The following is a 17909-nucleotide window of genomic DNA, read 5'->3' on the forward strand; positions in this document are numbered from 1 at the left end:
CAGCAAATTGTGTTTGACTTATAAAGGACAGCAGAGTACTAAAGGTTGGAATTATTCTTGCATAGTTTTTCCTTTTAACCATGTATACAACTGTGAAGACACAAGTGAACAAACTACTCACCAAATACCTAGGGTATCTTTCTGGCATATGAAAATGTCTAAGTTATTCCCAGGGGCTATGTTTTAAAATTACAGTCCTTGGGAAGAAGCTTAGTTTCTATGTCATCATTCGTCCTGAACACTGAATATTTCCTCAAGGGTGGAATAAAACATTTCAGCATTAAATGTTTCAAAATCTTGTACTTTGTGAGCAATTGCAAGAGTAATTTGGAGAACCAACTGCATTATCTGATTTCATAGCATATATTTACCCACAGCTTTCACAGAAGGAGCTCAAAATGTCCTGTGTGTGAAAAGTATGTGACTTTCTTAGGTTGGAACCTGGGACTCCCTGGCTCACAACTTCAGGCACCTTTTCACTGCAGACAGAATAAGGCATAAACTCCTGCCCAGAGCACTTAAGGCCCTCCCCTCTGTCCTGCTCACTTGCTTTTCAGCCTCCCTGCGTCCATCTGCATCATATCCCAACATGACTTGCAGGCACGTGCCTGAGACACTGACCTTCACTGCCTCTCACGGTCCCTGGCTGTGCAACATGGCCTCCTCTGTCCCTCTCTATACTTTTACTTAGTCAAAGCCCAGCTTTCCCTCACTTTGCTGGTACCTCTAAGATAGCATTTATATTTTCCATTTTGACTAGTTGTCCTGGCCATCTTCCCTCCAAACACTTGAGCTCTTTAAGGACATGCTGGTTAATGTTCAACTCTTCAGCTCTTCAGAAAGCAGAAAAGCCCTGGTTGTTTTTGTGTGTGTTGTGGTATAAACACTCCCACGCTGGCTGATGGGTTTATCAGCTGGCTTGCAAAATTTTCCAAAAATTTTAAAATTCAACTCTTAAACCAGTTCAAGTCAATTGTAGAACACTACTGGGACCTCACTTTATGAGTCCTGTTGTTATTAATCCTCGTCCACCTGAACACTGGGCTATGTTTAAAAAATAGATGCTCAGTAAATGTTTCCTGAATTGATTTAGAGAGGACCTTGATGGTGTTGCTCCTCCATCACTGCTCCTACAGGCTCATTTCCTGCAGTGATCTGTACAACATCTGCATTTGTGGTCCATTCATAGAGGTGGCCTTAGCTGGCTCCTCTCAGCACACCAAAGGCATGTGAATTGATGGATACATTGTTAAATGCACTCAAGAGTTACAGTGAGGAATGGTTGGTGGTCTTGACTTCTACAACCTAATCATTAGAGCAGAATGTGAGTCACTGTGACTTTAAATAAATAAATAAATAAGAAACAGAAATAAAAGTCAAAACACAGAGTCAAGATTGTGTCCCTCCCAAGAAGAGAAATGAAAAATCCCAGCACAGTGTGGTGAGTTGAAAGGTGAAAAGGCTGCAGGTCCTGTTCCTGTCTTCCCACCGCTGAACCTGTTGCCCATTTTGGAGTTTCCCATCTGTAACACTTTCACGACTCACATTTTGAGGTTGAGATGTTAGCATATTTTTCACTTCATGTAATAAAGTGCCAATCTTGCTGCCTCTATGGAAGTCACCCCATAACAATCCTGTTGTTCCTGATAGAGTTTCCAACTCATTCTGATTTGCCTCTGTTTTAAAACCAAAGCTCCCCCATCTTTAGGAAGTCCCTCAATCTGGGCAACCTGGGACTATTGATCACCTGAGTTCCCATAAAGGTTGTGGGTCCTATGTGCACGCTCTGGGTGTTATATATACTGATGTTCCAGAAGACATCTAGTCAATGACTAAAAAGACTTGAACCTTAACTTTTTTTTTCTGGTTTATAAAACCTGTTCTCTTCTATGGTCCTATTTTTCAGGCACTTTTGTTAACATAAATGAGAGAGGCCTCTTGATAGGGAAAAACACCACATGAGCACAAAATGCTAGGATTTATTTCTCATAACCAAATATATAGCATTCTGTAATTACAACTTTTAGAATTCATATTGGGTATTATAGAAATATAGCATCTAGTGGAGGGACAACTAATATCAAAATACAACAACCAGTTATTATTTGTGTGGAACGCATGCCAGAGGACTTTATCTGTGAATAAAGCCTTCACTTCTATGGTTCACTGATTTGTTCTTGATGGAGAAGTTGTTCACTGACATTGTAGTGAGGCAGCCAGATGGAGGGGAGCTTAGCTGGCTGTCCAGATCCGCATCCCTTAGCACGGACTTGCTGGATCTGCCTCACCGTCTACAGACATTTCCTGGTGGAAATAATGTGTTCAAGTCATGTCCACAATGTGTCACTTTGTAACAATGTCAGAATATGTTCCCACAAGAATAGATGTTCCTGCTATAATGTAACATCCACATTTCTGCCTATGTTCAGTAAAATACTACAGTAAAAAACTATAGGGCTTATATAGGGAAAAAGAGAATAAGGGAAAAACCATTCAGAATGCATTCAACTTAATAATACAGCACTCATATATGCAACAAAAACACTAATAAAAATACTAGAAATTTATGGGTGGAAGAAGTTGGATGTCAAGATTGAGGCTACTATATTAGGTGAAAGGGCAGGCTGCTCAAGGACCCAGGAGAATTGTACAAAAAACAGTTAATTCCAAAACACAGCCTGTAGCTAAACCAAGCATAAAGGAGACATGTGGGGTAGATGGAGAGCATGTACCATACCACATGCCTCTGCAGCTTTCATGCAACTGTGTTTGGATGTCTTGCCCATGGCTGCTGTTACTTGGTACCGCAAAGCTTTAAGCATTGCAAAGAAATTTCTCATGAACCAAAATGACTTCTGGTTTATGCTGACATCATTATATCCCATCATTGTATGGTATCTAATTATGCCATAGAAATGAATATTTTAGCTTTGCAAGTTTCTACTGAATAAGATGGTGATCATATACATTGAATTCAAAACCCTAAGCATGAAAACTTCTTATGCTTCAACATGTTGGACAATAACACCAGACAAATTTCATTTTGGAAAAAAGGAATTAACACAAAATGGAGTCACATCTCTTCTCAAATCTTGTAATTAAAGTCCAACATAAACTCTTATGTTTCTCTGACTAGTGACTTAGAAGTGGTTTTATAAGATATGTGTGTGTGTGTGTGTGTGTGTGTTAAGTTGTAAAAAAAAATGCACACACTCCTGAGTTACGTACTTGATTTATTTAAATATAATTTAGTATGACTGTAATATTTAAGGAGGGTTAAAGGGTCAGAATCCTATTTAATTAACTTATACCCACTTGGGAGCCAGTCACTTATAAAGGTATGCTAAGCAAATAAATCTTCAAATAATGTAAAATCCTTGAAAAGAATAAGCCACCTTTGGTGAAGCCTTTTCTATTAAGTCTGTCATTAATATGATTTCAGTGAGCTATTTCAAACAGTTTTTATACATATGTCTTGACATATATTCATATATTTAATTTTTTAAGATTACATCATTAAAATGATTTCAATGAGCTATTTAAACCTCCCAGTTTTGTATGTACATAAATATATACATATAAATGTGTTTTCTTTTATTTATATTTAATTTTTTAAAAATCCCAAAGAACCATAGGCTGAGTTTTATATAAGGGGGCTTGGCTAGGGTAGAATAGAGATGCTTCGGATTAGACAGAGGAGAGTGAAGGGAGGGGAGGAGGCATAGGGGTAGGAAGGGTAGTGGAATGAATTTGACATTATGACTCTGTGTGCATATATGATAACATGACTGGTATAATTCTGCATCATGCACAACCAAAAGAATGAGAAGTTATACTCCATCTATGTATGATGTGTCAAAATGCATTCTACTATCATGTATAACTATTAGAACAAATTAAATTATTTAGAAAAAATCACTGTATATATGATTTTTTTTCAAGAAAGATTAAATGTGCCTTGGTAGTTCTGAGAAGACCTAGATCAGGAATTTCCTCACACCTTCTTGGCATTTATTGAGGTAAATAGTCTCAGGGTTGCTTTCTTTTTTGTCTGTATTCGTCTGAAATATGACCAGTGTTTTACATTTGCATAAATCTGATGTAATCAATAGACTCACCATTAAAATAGAGCATTCTTTTAAATGTAGGCTAATTACACATCCTATAATGCCTGGTCTTTAATGAGGATTTCAATAAATGTTTGTTGATAATGAAGATTATTAAAATGATATGTAAAGTCCATCTCCTCATGTGAGAAATGCTTTGTTTTGCAATGTTAGACTTACGGCTTTGCCTGAAAATTTTTAATTAAAATCACCACTTTGGCATAAAGCTTAAAATGTGCAGAGTTGCTGCAATTAGCTCATTGTGCATCCATATGGATGTTACCAAACAGCTTTCAACTTAAAGGATTTGGGCCATTTTGAATGATGGACCTTCTGTTAAGCCTAAAACAAAGCCTGTCTGTCTCTGTGTTCATTTTAATTAATATTATCTTGCTGGTCTCAAAGATGTGCTCTCTTTTGGAGGGAAGAAGCATGATTACATAAATCAGAAATAACTTACAGAAGTGGGTCTTACTAATTTTCTACTTCCTTCTGTTTCATGCCACTTCCTTCCACCCCCCAAGGAGCCTCAAAGTAGTTTCAGAGAAATTGAAAAACAGTGATTCAGATGTTCGTTAGCCAAATCCTAACAACCTCACTCAAAAAATTATGAAGTTAAGCTGACCTCAGATTTTGTGAATTCAGTGAGAAGTCTAAAACTTACCATTTTGAGTCCAACATGGATATAAAATCTACAATATAAAAGTTGATTATGACTTATTAATATTTGCACTTGGCTAGGCACTTACGGCTTACTTACAGCACTTACCTGCAAACTTTCTTTTTCTACAGTAGCAAACTGAACCCAAAGATGAATGACACAAAAAAAAATTCGTTTTGTTTACTTTTCTTGGTATTCTAAGCAGAACAGCTCAAAGTGTCAGAGCCTTGTAGGGGTGTTTGTTTTCTGAACACTTTTCATGGGAAACCTGGTTGATACTATACTTAGGAGAGAGGAGCATTCTGGACTTTCTGCTCTCATCAAAATCAGATTAAGTTCTACAGAGTTGTATTTTAACCAAGACCCTGATTTGCTAACTATTTTCAAATATCTGTCCTACAGCCACTCTCCACATACCCTCAGAAAGACACTGACCCTGCTGCCTGCTGGGCACTATCTGTCTGGTGCCCAAATAAATCCAATTTTGAAAGCTGGGTTTAAAAGCAAACTGCTAAAATGAGTTTTTAAAATTCTTCATTGGATTCTTAAGAAGAGAGTAAATGTGAAAGATTACAAAACAAATTTTAATTTACCAGAACACATGGGTAAACTAATTCACCCAACATGTGAGTGGAAAGGCACAAAATCAGTGTGTTCTCTACAGAATACCAGCATGGCAAATCCTCAGCAAATTTTGATTTTTCTTTTATTCTAGCACTATGGAAATTCATTCCCCATATCCTCTAGATTTGGCATGAAGCCATCGTAATTTTTCCACATTACTTGGAATATTTATTTTTTTAAAGCATGTAATTATCTACGTACCTGTATTTAAATGCCTCCTATATATCAGTATTTTGAATTCTACATTTGAGAAAGGGTAAGAATTAGTTTTACTGTAGGACAGAAACAGATAAAGCCAGAAACAGATAAACTTGGTCAAGTGATATTCACTTATTTCTAGAAGAGAACCTAATAGTTTTATAATTCTAAACCACATGTGCTGCTGTGAGGGAGCTTCCTTTCTCTCAAATTGTGTTTCTTCCTTCTTTACAAAGAAGTCTCTGCAATAGAAAGGAGCGGATTACCCTACAGCTTCACATACATCCTGAAGAATATCCTGTTCACAATTTAGGCAAGGAAAGGAAACCCTACAGTTGTTTTAATTTGGAATCAAAATAATCACTTCTCTCCAGTGAGTCTTAGAGGAGGGAATGTGCCAGAGTCTTCCTGTAGAAAAAAAGAATACTTTGAGGAGGGGTAGTGAGCAGCAAAAATAAATAAATAAAATAAACACAATCCCTTGGCAAGGGTAAACAGGCCAGCGCAAAACAGGCATCTGATCATGCCGAGCGCCCTGAGCTGGGTACTTGGCTCTGGTGTCCCTCTGGTATGTTAACTCTGTGTGTGTGTGTTTGTGTGTGTGTGTGTGTGTGTGTGTGTGTGTGTGTACACACAAAGATTTATCAGGGAACACAGAGGGAATTAGAAAGAGCCTGGCCCATTTTTAATTTGGGTCTGTTTGCTTGCATTTAGCACTTAAGGGCTTCTACATTCAGTTTGCTCAAAAGAGTGATGAAGCACTCCTTGCTTGTGCCTCAAATCAGAAATGCATGAAGTGCAGCTGCAGAGATAATACATTTTCCCCAAAGGCTTTGGCTGAGCAAATTAGGTGTCAATGGGGTGCCTGCGCAGGCAGTACTCTCTCTAATTAGTCTCTTGAGCCTAGTTGGTGGCGGGTATGAGATGATCTAATCAATTGGTCTGTGTCTGATGGTTCGTGTAAAAATCCTACCAGGCAGACTGTCTCCCACAGGTCACCCACCTGCACAGCGGGACTGCTCATTTTCATTTTTCATCTCCTCCATCACATGATGCTGACAGTTGGTTTTAAGAAAATTGAATCCAAAAAATATCTAGTTCATAGGGCACATGGGTCAGAACAAAGTTGCATTATGGGTACCAGCAATCCAATTAATTAATATTTATAGCTGAGAAGCTCTATGTAGATATTTCTGAATAAGGATTTTATCAATCGAATCCAATTTCGGGTTTAAAACATTCATTTCCAGAGAAAGAACATTGTAAAAGCTAAAAGCAAGATAAAAATGGCATCCATTAATCTTATGATCATATACCTATGAGTGTATGTGCACATAGTTAAGCTTATAATTCATAGTCACTGTTCATTTGTATTGTGCAGGCAATGTATTTTAATTATCAATCAAACATAAGGGAACGATTTACCCTGATGTATTTTACCTCCCTGTGATAGTAGTATAACTTCTTTCCTTCCACCTAATTCCCTACCCATCAAATGCATAATTACATTTACATTTTAAAAATACTTTTTCTAGCAATAAACTGATCTACCTCATATGTGTTCATCAAAAATTGAAGCTGATGCTGCCCAAGAAAGGATGAGGGACATCCCATGCTCTGGTGAACAGTATTAGGCAGGGTAGGTGGCACAATGTGGTCTATTCAGTCATCTCACAGAGACAGCAGTCGTAACTCTGGTTGTCACCTCCTTCATTTTCTTATTATTGGTTTCTTCCACTAATGTCAGAACCAAACCTCAGTAATGGACTTACCATAATCACTGCATTCACTGTTTGTTATCCAATTACTGTTATTATCTATTATCCTTTATTATCCAATTCTGCTTTCACCCTAAGTTAGCCATTATTCAACCCAGCAATTATACTCAAAAGAATCAGGAAGAAGGCAAGTGCGAATATCATCGGTAGCAAAAAACAGTCCTAAATCAATCCAACAGATAATAACATGGTATTGACTATGGTGACAGCATAGTTTACTATTACATGAAATCAAATATATTGGAAATCTAATCATTTCTTTCAAACAGAACATTAGAGTAAAAAACAACAACCACAAAGAAGTGTGGCCTACAGGAAGGTGTCAATCTTATCCACCATTCTCCACTGGTGGCGTGTCATCTATGGATGGCCTGCTCTGTACCCAACACTGTCACTGGGCACTGTTGCTACAATAAATAGCTGCTTTGTATGAGCAATTTCAGCAACACGCAGGAACAGAAACTCGGTGCTCACCCTCAGTAAAGGCACCATGAAGGAACTAACTCCAAGTCTGAGAACATCTTCCACTTCCATATTTTCAGATTCTACCTTTTCCCCTTCCTGTTCGTTCAACAACTATTTATTGAGTGCTTAAGCCAAGCCTGAGCTGCGATCTGGGAAACATAGGCCAACAAAATTAAAAAGAACCTAAACTTAAGAACCTAAAGATGCCATCTGCCCTCTTACTGCTTCTTGAGAGGAAGTGTCTTGGAAGGGACTAAACCAAGTCCTGGTCAAGAGGTCAATTGGGCACCAGTTCTCCATCGTGTTGATTATTTGACACCAAATTAAATGACACCAAACCTGTCATTTGGGTGTTGTTGTAGGAACTCTATGCCTAGAGAGTAGATGTCTGGGTTAGGCAGCCTTCTGCTTAAGTATCAAGAAGGAAAAGGACGTTTCTGTCATCTTCTGAATAAAATGTGTTGAGATTGGTAGTGGGGTTGGAACTGGATAAAGTGTCTATTGACCAGTGGACCTGAAATACTGTGGGGCCAAGTGCTCATTCTCCTTGATGTCATCGGCCTCAAGAAAGATGGGGCCTAATCAGAATGTGTGCTAATATGGGAGCAGCAGGTACAGGAAGGGTAAATGTTCTCCATTTCCCTGGGAGAACAAGGGTGGGATGGTTGTTCCATGGAATTATTTTCTACAGTGGTTGAGTCTTTAAGATTTGATAGACAGGTACGATGGCACACGCCTATAATCCCAGCAACTCAGGAGGCTGAGGCAGAAGGATCACAAGTTCAAAGCCAGCTTCAGCAACTTAATGAGGCAACTTGGTGAGACCCTGTCTCAAAATAAAAAAAATAAAAGGGAGTAGGAATGTGACTCAGTGGTTAAGCACCCCGAGTTCGATTTGCAGTACCGCCTTCAAGAAAAAAAAAAAAACTGAAAGAAAGAAATGACTTGAAAAAAGCATATCTGGGCAACCAGGCAGGGGTGAGGGGTGTCCAAGTGAGCCACATAAAGAAATGTCCACAAAACAGCAAGTATTTGAGATAACAACTGAGAAGTTTGGACTTAATGACAGCAAAGGGCTTGTATATGGTTTCCATTCATACCCAGGCCTCTCTCAGAAACCAAAGTGAAAGGCTTTTGTTTACTGATACAGTCACTATACATATAGAACTCTCAGGAATAGAAGGTTGTCCCTGCCTCACACCATATGCAAAAATTAACTCAAAATGGAGTAAAGATCTAAATGTAAGGGCCTAAACTACTAAGAATCATAGAAGAAAATATAAGGGTAAATCTTTATAACCTTTAATTTCACAATGAGTTTTTAGATATGGCACCAAAAGTACAAACAACAAAGAAAAAAATTATAAAATGGACTTTGAAATTAAAATTTCTGTGCATCAAAGGAAAAAGTCAACAGAAAAGGCAGGCCATGAAATAGGAGACAATATCTGCAAATCATATACGTGATAAGGGATTAATATCCAAAACACATAAAGAACACCTACAACTCAACAAAAAGACAAACAATCTGATTTTAAAAAGAGCAAGACTTGAATAGATGTTTATCCAAAACAGATACTCACATATATGGCAAAAAAATAAATAAATAACTGCATAAAAAGATGTTCAATATCACTAGTCATTAGAGAAATGTAAATCAATGCAAATGAAATGCAAACCAGTTCATGACACTAGGATGGCTATAATTTTAAAAACAAAACAAAGCAGAAAACAACAAGGATTGGCAAGAGTGTGGAGAAATTGGAACCCTTCTGCATTGCTGATAGTAATGTAAAATGGTGCAGTGAATGTGGAAAACAGTTTTAAAACAGTTTGGCAATTTATCAAAAAGTTAAAATGGAATTGCCATATGACCAAGAAATTCCACTCCTAGGTATATACCCCAAAGAATTGGAACTAGGCATTGGAACAGACATTTGTACTTGAATGTTCATAGCATCACTATTCACAATGGCCAAAAAGTGATACAATCCAATATACATTAACTGATGAATGAATGAAAAAAATGTGGTCTATTCACACAATGTTATTCAGCCATATAAAATAATGCAGAACTGATACATACTACAATATGAATGAACTTCAAAAATGTTATGCTAAGTTAAAGCAGCCAGGTCACATATTCTATGATTCCATTTATATAAAATATCCAGAATAGGTAAATCCATAAAGACAGAAAGATGGTTAGTGGTTTCCAGGCGATGGGGTAAAGGAAGACTGGGGAATGACTGCTTAAACAATATGGATTCTCCTTTGGGAGTGATGAAAATGTTTTGGAACTAGAAAGGAACAATGGTTGTTCAACATTGTGAGTGTACAAAATGTCACTAAATTATACACTTCAAAATGGTTAATTTTATTTGTATGAATTTCATCTCAATAAAAAAAGGAAGGTTAACCTTCTGAAAAATTATCATGATAAGTGGGAGAAATGAGTGAGGGTAGGGATATGCGGTTTTGATGGCTCTTAGTGTACGAGTGAAACTTTTGACTTTCTTGGTCAAGATATTGCCAGGTTACTGCCATGCAGGAGGGTGCCCTTATTGGTGCGGCCACTGGAGGAACAGCAGGGCACCTGCACTATGAAGTCTCCAAACAAGGTCAAAACCTGTGAGATTAGACTCTCTCCCAGGTTGCCTCTGTGTCAGGGAGGATGGCAGCATGGCCTTGTAGGTGGAGACAGGCAGGCCTGGCCAGGACTCAGTGACCAGGAACTAGCTTTGAAACCTGGTGGGTGGGTTCTGAGACACAGTGGAGCTGATGGATCAATTCTTAAGGCTGTGTGACTTGAACCTGGGATTCCCACCCTAACCTGGCCAGATGTTCTTTTCCCATCCTAGAGATTCAACAAAGATGTTTAAGGGCTAAAAAGAAGGGTAGAGAGAAACTCAGGGAACATTCCTTCTTGCTTCTTGAACCAATCACTTATCAAGTTTTAGGCAGACGTCATGAGAAAGTTACCATCCTGTGCAGGATGTTGGGTGTGCCAGCTCAGGTCACGCTGGTCACTTCTCATTCTACTGAGACTAAAGTAACAGGTAATAGGCAGCTCAGGAATTCTATCCAGCTGATTTGTTTTAAAAGCATGTATGTGATCCATTTTTCTATTTCATGTTCATAAAAGTGAACATAATGTTATGTCCTTTTAATGGTGTATATGATGCTATAGGGCCTTAATTAAGACCAGTGGTACTACTAATGATTTGGGAAAGGAAATATGTTGAGTTTCTGTTTCTTTATCTAAAGGAAGTTAGACCACTTAAATTCATGGAGTTAAATTATTTTAAGGGAAGAAAATGCAATCAGAACATTTGTTTATTATATTAGAATTTTTTTGGTTAAGGAAACTATTCTACCTCAAATATATGTGCTTGGGGTGGCTGTGAAAAACCCTGGTGAGCTCACTGTGGCCTGACCAATTTTGATGTCTTGTGTAATTTAGGAAAAATGAATGAAGTAAGTTTTTTTATATATATAAAACAATTTTCTCTCTTCTTCCTCCCAGGATTAAGTTGTCATCAATCTGGGAAGAAAAAAAAAAAAAACATTAATGAAGTGGCCAATAATGTGAAGGGAATCATGGATCAGTTTCCTTTCGCTCCCTGCGGTGGATTTCACTTACGAGAAAATTGAAGCTGGCAAGACCCTGTTTTCTCTGCAATTTATTTAAAACCTTGCACGCATTTGGATACCTTGTGATTTCCAAGAACTATGTGAAGATTAAGCTTGGCTTCCTGATACATGGCATGTATTCTTTTCAGTCTTTTGTGTTTGATTTTGTTTGATTTCCCTCTGCAGCCCAGCATCTCTGTAAAGGTTTTTATGCTTTCACCAGCCATGTCTTAAATACATTAAGACAACACATTTGGCGTTCACACTTCTTCAGTAATGTCTGTACTTGAAAGCCACACAGTGGCATAAAACAATGTGTGTTTTCTTTGAGAGCGGTGCACATTTTGCAACCACTAGGAAGGACATTTTTCGCTAAAGCAAACCCCTGTTCACTGACTGACTAGACAGCATGGTCCCAGACTGTGGGACCCCACCTGTCGCTCACCTTTTGAGGATGTTTGCAAATGTGTGTGGTTTTTTTTTCCCCCTTGGAAATAACTGTGCATTTGTATAGGATACTGGATCTGCTTAGCATTTTCAAGCCACATAACGTGACTGTTTTCCAAGCAGGTTGAAGATGAAGCAGCAAGTACCAAGCATTTAGAAGGAAGTTAGGGGAAATTGCTTATTTTTCAACATCTAGAAATTGTGGTAACTTTTTACATGTGTCCTGGGTCTTGTCAACATCTCATTTTCCCCCATCCATTCTGTTACACTTTGTATCTTCTAAATGGAGAAAATAATAAGGAACAGAATGTTTAAAACTTGGATGCAAAAGGCTGTATGGATGGGCCCTGAAAGCAGTCTTGGTTAATGAACACTTGCAAAGCAAATTACAGAATCACCCAGAGTCAGAAGTTTGTTCAATTACAGCAATGCACCTTTGAATTACATTTTTAAAAAACATTCCAAGCTGATTGAAAGGCATCGTAGGGTACCTGACTTTAAACAGGCTCCTGGAATAACTGTTCAAATGCAGGTTTTAGAAACAATGCAGGATTCTTGCTTTAAAGGTGAAAATGGGGGGGAGGGAAGAAAAGAAAGAAAGGCTTCACTTCCCTTATTTAAGGAGTTGAGGACCTTGGAGGATGAAGGTGAGTCTGGGAGCCTGGGGAAAAAGTGCTCAGGGTACAAAGTGCTCTGATATGGAGGGGTTCTCCTGATGCAGGCCAGCTCACATGGGGTGGGCCTTCCTGCTGAATCCCAGTAATACTGAGGCCACAGGGCAGTTAAACTTCATCTAAAGCATGAACTTAGCTCCTCTAAGCAAATTCCCATGAAAATACCTCCACATACATTGTTTTACATTTTCCTGTTAGTCAGAAGGAAGGAGAAACTACAAGCTTGAAATGTGTCACACATTTTTAGAATCAAAACTAGGAATTATGATCCTGAGAGTTGGGTGAGGGAAAAGCATTTCTACAGTCAAACCCGAAATCCCTACGGAAGTGGACTCGGCATTCCTAAACCCTAACATGGTATTATCTCTGGAGTAAGGTGCAAGTAGATATGTCAAGGGTCATAACTCATCCAAATGTAGCCTTCTTTTAAACTTACAAATGCCAAGCAAAGAATTATTTACAGATTGGTTTGAAAGAGAGCAAAAGACACCCAAAGCTAGAGTGTTTTTCTGTTTGCTACTTAGAAATCCTTTTCATTCCTCTTTCATTCATTCCAACTCACCAGTAGTCTTTAGAAGTATTTCAATTTAAAGTATACTTAAAATTAGGATTTCTTAAAGGAAATATGGGGAGAAAAGTTGACATTTAATGAAAAGCAGCCTTCCTTGTGATTTGTTTTAAGTCATTCATTTGGGGTAGAGTCATAATTTTTATATTTTACTAAGTTTACATTAAGAGTTTGCTGACTAAATCTTAGTATTTCATAAGATTCTAACTTGGAGTTTTGAAAATATTCACTGTTGGAAGTCTTCAATAGGAATGTTAGGGTGATTAGAGATCTGTGCTCTTGTCATAGACAACTTCTTCTGGGAAGTAAAACAGTACTACTCAGTGTGCGTGTAAGGGGAATCTGTCATTACAGAAATGTGAAGATCAGAAGTTGGAAGGTTTTGAGTTCCCCATTCTTGCCACTGATACACGAAATCCAAAGTTCTGTTTGTCTCTCTCCTTTTCTATTTGCAGACACATTCTCCCTCCCCTGCATTTCATTCCTGCCTTCTCTGAGGGCAGTCATGAAAATTAATGCAGACTGTTCATTAACAGATTATTATACTATTGAGAAAGCACTGGAATGTTTTGTGAGATTATTTTTATATGAAGGGATAGCTTGAATTTGAAGAGCTGGTAAGAAGAGTTACAAATACCTTAACACAGTGATGGTATCGCCATGACATCACTGCACACAGTGTTCTGAAAGGAGGTTGGGGACTTAAATTCCATTTTCTTACAGGTACAGTTTGACTGACTTAAAAATACAAGATACATAGGATATGAAAAAACCTATTTAAATGCTCAGCAAAAAAAAAAAAAAAAAGGTCCAAGGCAGAGTGGCTGTCCATCCATGAAGCAGGGATGAGAAGCTAATTCTACCTCCCAAGAGTGATTAAAAAGTTTCCAGGGGAGCCTCCAGGCTTGCAAAAAAAAAAAAAAAAGCCTCTTAGTATCCTTTCCTCTGTGTGTATATGACAGCCAGTACCCTAGGTATGCATCCAAATAAGATACTCATCTGTGAATATTACTGGGTTTGTAATCTTTGTTATATAAGAGGATGTTTAGGCTGTACATACTGGGGCAGATTATTGCCTGCCCCCTATACATAGGAATATGCTCATAATTGCGCATAACTTCCATCTCCTTTACTAGCTTGTAGGCAGAAGAAACTATGTATGTTACTTATGTTACTGCCTTGCAGTTTTCTCATACACCAAAAGAAAGATTTAAGAATCTCAAATAACATAAGCAATTTCTTATTCTCATTCCCCTTCCCACAGCAGCATATTTTAGAGGGACATACAAAATCTAAATTCTCTGTTCAGGAATGGACTTGAAAAAAATTGTTTTTATCTTTTTATTTTTATTTTTTTTTGTATGATGCACTGAGATGTGTACTTTCTAATGAAGTTGGTACCTAAGAAATGTGCTAGCATCATTCAGAAAACTATTATACTTCAAAATGACACGTAGTAAGGAGAATGGAATAATACATGTTGCATATTTGTTACCAATTGTAATTTGTCTGTATTATGAAGGATGTAATGGTTTGTCAGCTGTCACTGTTGTTTCCTTGTAACATGATATGGAATAAAAGTATAGCAAAATCTCCATACCTCTCCCTGGTACATCTTCTTCATGAGTGCTCAATAAGACCATAGACAGTATCAAAGAAACATTGTCTTAAAGCTCTTGGACACACCATTCTCAAAGAATGAAATAAGAGTCTAACACAGAATATGTGAGAAAGAGTGAGTTAACCAGAGTGTTCCAAGAATCTCGCAAATCCTCCCCTTTCCTTGATTTGCTAGGCCAAATTTAGGTAGAAGACTAGGGGCAGTGCAGAACAAGTCTGTGAGCTGCAGGAATCCCCTGGCCCCTCCATGATGTTCACCATATGTTCTACCCATCTCAGATGCATCTGGAGACTATCTGGTTTTGTTTAATAACAAATCCTGTTTACGTTTATTGTCTTTTCTCTGTTTTTTTGTACATATCCTGAGATAAGGTAAGCACATACTCGGAAACATTACTGTTCTCTTACTGAGCTTAGCATACTTCCCTGCACACACCCCCGGGGTGTCTGCACCTGAGTGTGCATGGCAATGTTGGGAGCCCACGTGTGGATTGACAGGGACACATTGGTTGTCCATTACCTTTTCTATCATCACCTTCTTGTCAGATCTGTCACAATTCCAGACAAACCCCCATGATCTGACAAATTGCTTATGATGGTCATGCCAAATATAGTCATTTTATAGATTGGCTATTTGGTGTTTTAAAAGTGCTAATAAGCAGCTCATGAAAGACACTACTCGTTCAGACCTCAGCTGCTGCTGCTTTTTCCTCCCAAATCACTGAGTCATCTGTGCCAAAGTCTAGTGCATTTTTGGTCACTGCCACCACCAATAAATTCCATAACAGGAAACTGCAGAGATGTGCACTTCATAGCAGCCCAATTCACAATAGTTTAACCATAGAACCATCCCTGCTGTCCTTCAATAGATGAATGGAAAAAGAAAATGTGGTATATATATTCAATGGAATATTACTCAGCTTTAAAGAAGAATGAAATTATGGCATTTCCTGGTAAATGGATAGACTTGGAGAATATTATGCTAAGCGAAATAAGCCAATCCCCCCATTTACCTTAGATTAGGTAAAGGGAAGTGAAAGGAGGGGAGGAGAGAGATGTGGGGAAAGTAAGGATAGTAGAACAAAACAGGTATTATTATTTTACGTGTATGTATATATATATGACTTCATGACCAAGGTGATTCTACAACATGTACACTCAGAAAAATGAGAGATTATATCCTACCAATGTATGATATATCAAAGTGCATAAATACATTCTACTGTCATGCATGACTAATTAAAACAAGTAAATAAAATTTAATTAAATGGGAGCCATAAATTACCCTGGAAACTGACTAAAGTTATACAAGTGTAGAAAGAGTAACTTGTTCCAAGGAGGCTTTTCAAGGGAACGGAATGGCCATTTTACTTCTAAACAGCTATTTGCTCATTGTTGAGTTACTCCTGCAGCCTCAGCAGCAAGGTCAGATTTTAGAGCTCAACTGTGCATCTCCATTGATTTAATCACATGAATTCAAAAAGAAACAGGGTAGTATCTACATGAGGCCAAAGAAATACCTTTGAGAAATACTTTTACTTTTTAAATGTGGCAGTCAAGGTGTCAAGCATCCTCTAAGTTCCACAATCACTGGACATTTCTGCAGGGGCTCTTCCAGCTCTAGCAGGTTGGAGGGTGTGACGTGTGCTGGCTGAGGCAAGAAGTTAGAGTCAGGAGGGCGGCACTCCTGTAGTTGCTGTTGGCCCCCAGAGTAAAGAGAAACCAGAGGGGAAGGTGTTGGAGCAACCTTGTGCCACTGGGTTAACACGTACAGTCGCTGCATAATGGTGGGCATTGTAAGTCTCTGCAATGAGAACCCCACAGTGGCCCAGCAGCCTGCTGCTACCAGTGGGTGGTGGCGTTATGGGCATTAGCTTTGAGAAGCTTATATAGCACAGGGGGCTAGGATAAAGGACACAAATCAGGGGAAAACTGACAAGATTAAAAAAAATCCAAGGCCTCGTATTTACTGTTCATCCCCCATGCTCTCGGTGTGCTATATTGTCTGCGTTGAGTCATGCTGCGAGAGAGCCAGGCACAATAATAGCTCAGAGCACACTTGCAGCCCTGGAGCATCCTCTGCCAATGGTGCTAACTGTGCTAGTAGAGAATGGGATTCTGATAGAGTTGTCTTTTTTCTCCTTCCCTGCAAGACCACCAATAATTATTGGAGGGCACATAGCAAAGTTGGGGTAAGGGTTCCCTGTTGGGGTGTATCCTGAGAAATGAACCAGCAGGGGTTCCTGAAAAGGCGTGTGATACGCAACCCAAGGTGCGCCTGCCGGACAGATAACAGACAATAATACCAAGGAAGTCCAGGGACACATCTGAAGCAGCAGTTTGAGAGTTTAGAGAGGTTGAAATAAAACCGAGCTTTATAAATCATACAACAGGGAGAAACAATCTCTTTTCCCTCTCTCCTTCTTTAACCAACTGTAGTAACAGGTACCTTGCTTCCCCCAAAGAAAGCATATGATCCACTAAGATCCTTGGGGAAAAGCAGGCTCCTTGGGGAAAGTCCTGTGATTATCTTGCTTAATATTTAGGAAATTCCGACCCTCCTGCATCCATTCCCTTAGTCCAATGGCTCTTGTATTTGAATCACTGGGAAGTTTTCAAAATACCTCCACCCCAGACAAATTCATTGTAAGAATACCAAAAGAGGGGACTTGGAACTGGTGATTCTTAAGGGAGGGGATCTGGCACTGGTCTGTTTTGGGAACCTCACACGTGACTCTCTGATGCAGCCAGTGTGGGAACAGCTACACTCTTCCCTTCCTTCTGCCTTTCTCCTACTTCAGGATGACAGCTGCCAGGCTCTCTGTAAGGGACTGATAGCGCACACTTTTCCCTCTCCAGGCCATATGATTGATCTCTGTCACAACTATGCACTAGTACAAAAAGGATGGCAACCCAATAGATGAATGAGCACAATCCATAGACGAAATGAGCACGGATGTGTTCCAATAAAACAATTCGTCAACAGTGAAATTGGTTTCATAGAATTTTCACATGATCAAATATTGTCTCTCTTTTGATTTTTAAAAACTATTTAAAAATATAAAGACCATCCCTAACACAGACGACATATAAAATGCAGTGGGCAGGAACTAACCTGGGGTTGTAGTTTGCATA

At 38.7% G+C, this 17909-nt stretch overlaps 1 protein-coding gene across 1 annotated transcript in view; it reads left to right on the forward strand.

Moving 5' to 3' along the window:
* Cdk14 (cyclin dependent kinase 14) overlaps positions 1–14749 on the forward strand; it is a 563390-nt gene extending 548641 nt beyond the window's left edge. Inside the window, exon 15 of the mRNA XM_076860994.1 lies at positions 11359–14749. The gene's annotated coding sequence lies outside the window, so the exon portion shown is untranslated. The remainder of the gene's footprint in view (positions 1–11358) is intronic.
* Positions 14750–17909: the final 3160 nt, after the last annotated feature.

Source organism: Callospermophilus lateralis, chromosome 1, assembly GCF_048772815.1.
Source record: "Callospermophilus lateralis isolate mCalLat2 chromosome 1, mCalLat2.hap1, whole genome shotgun sequence".
In the NCBI taxonomy this organism is placed as follows: domain Eukaryota; kingdom Metazoa; phylum Chordata; class Mammalia; order Rodentia; family Sciuridae; genus Callospermophilus; species Callospermophilus lateralis.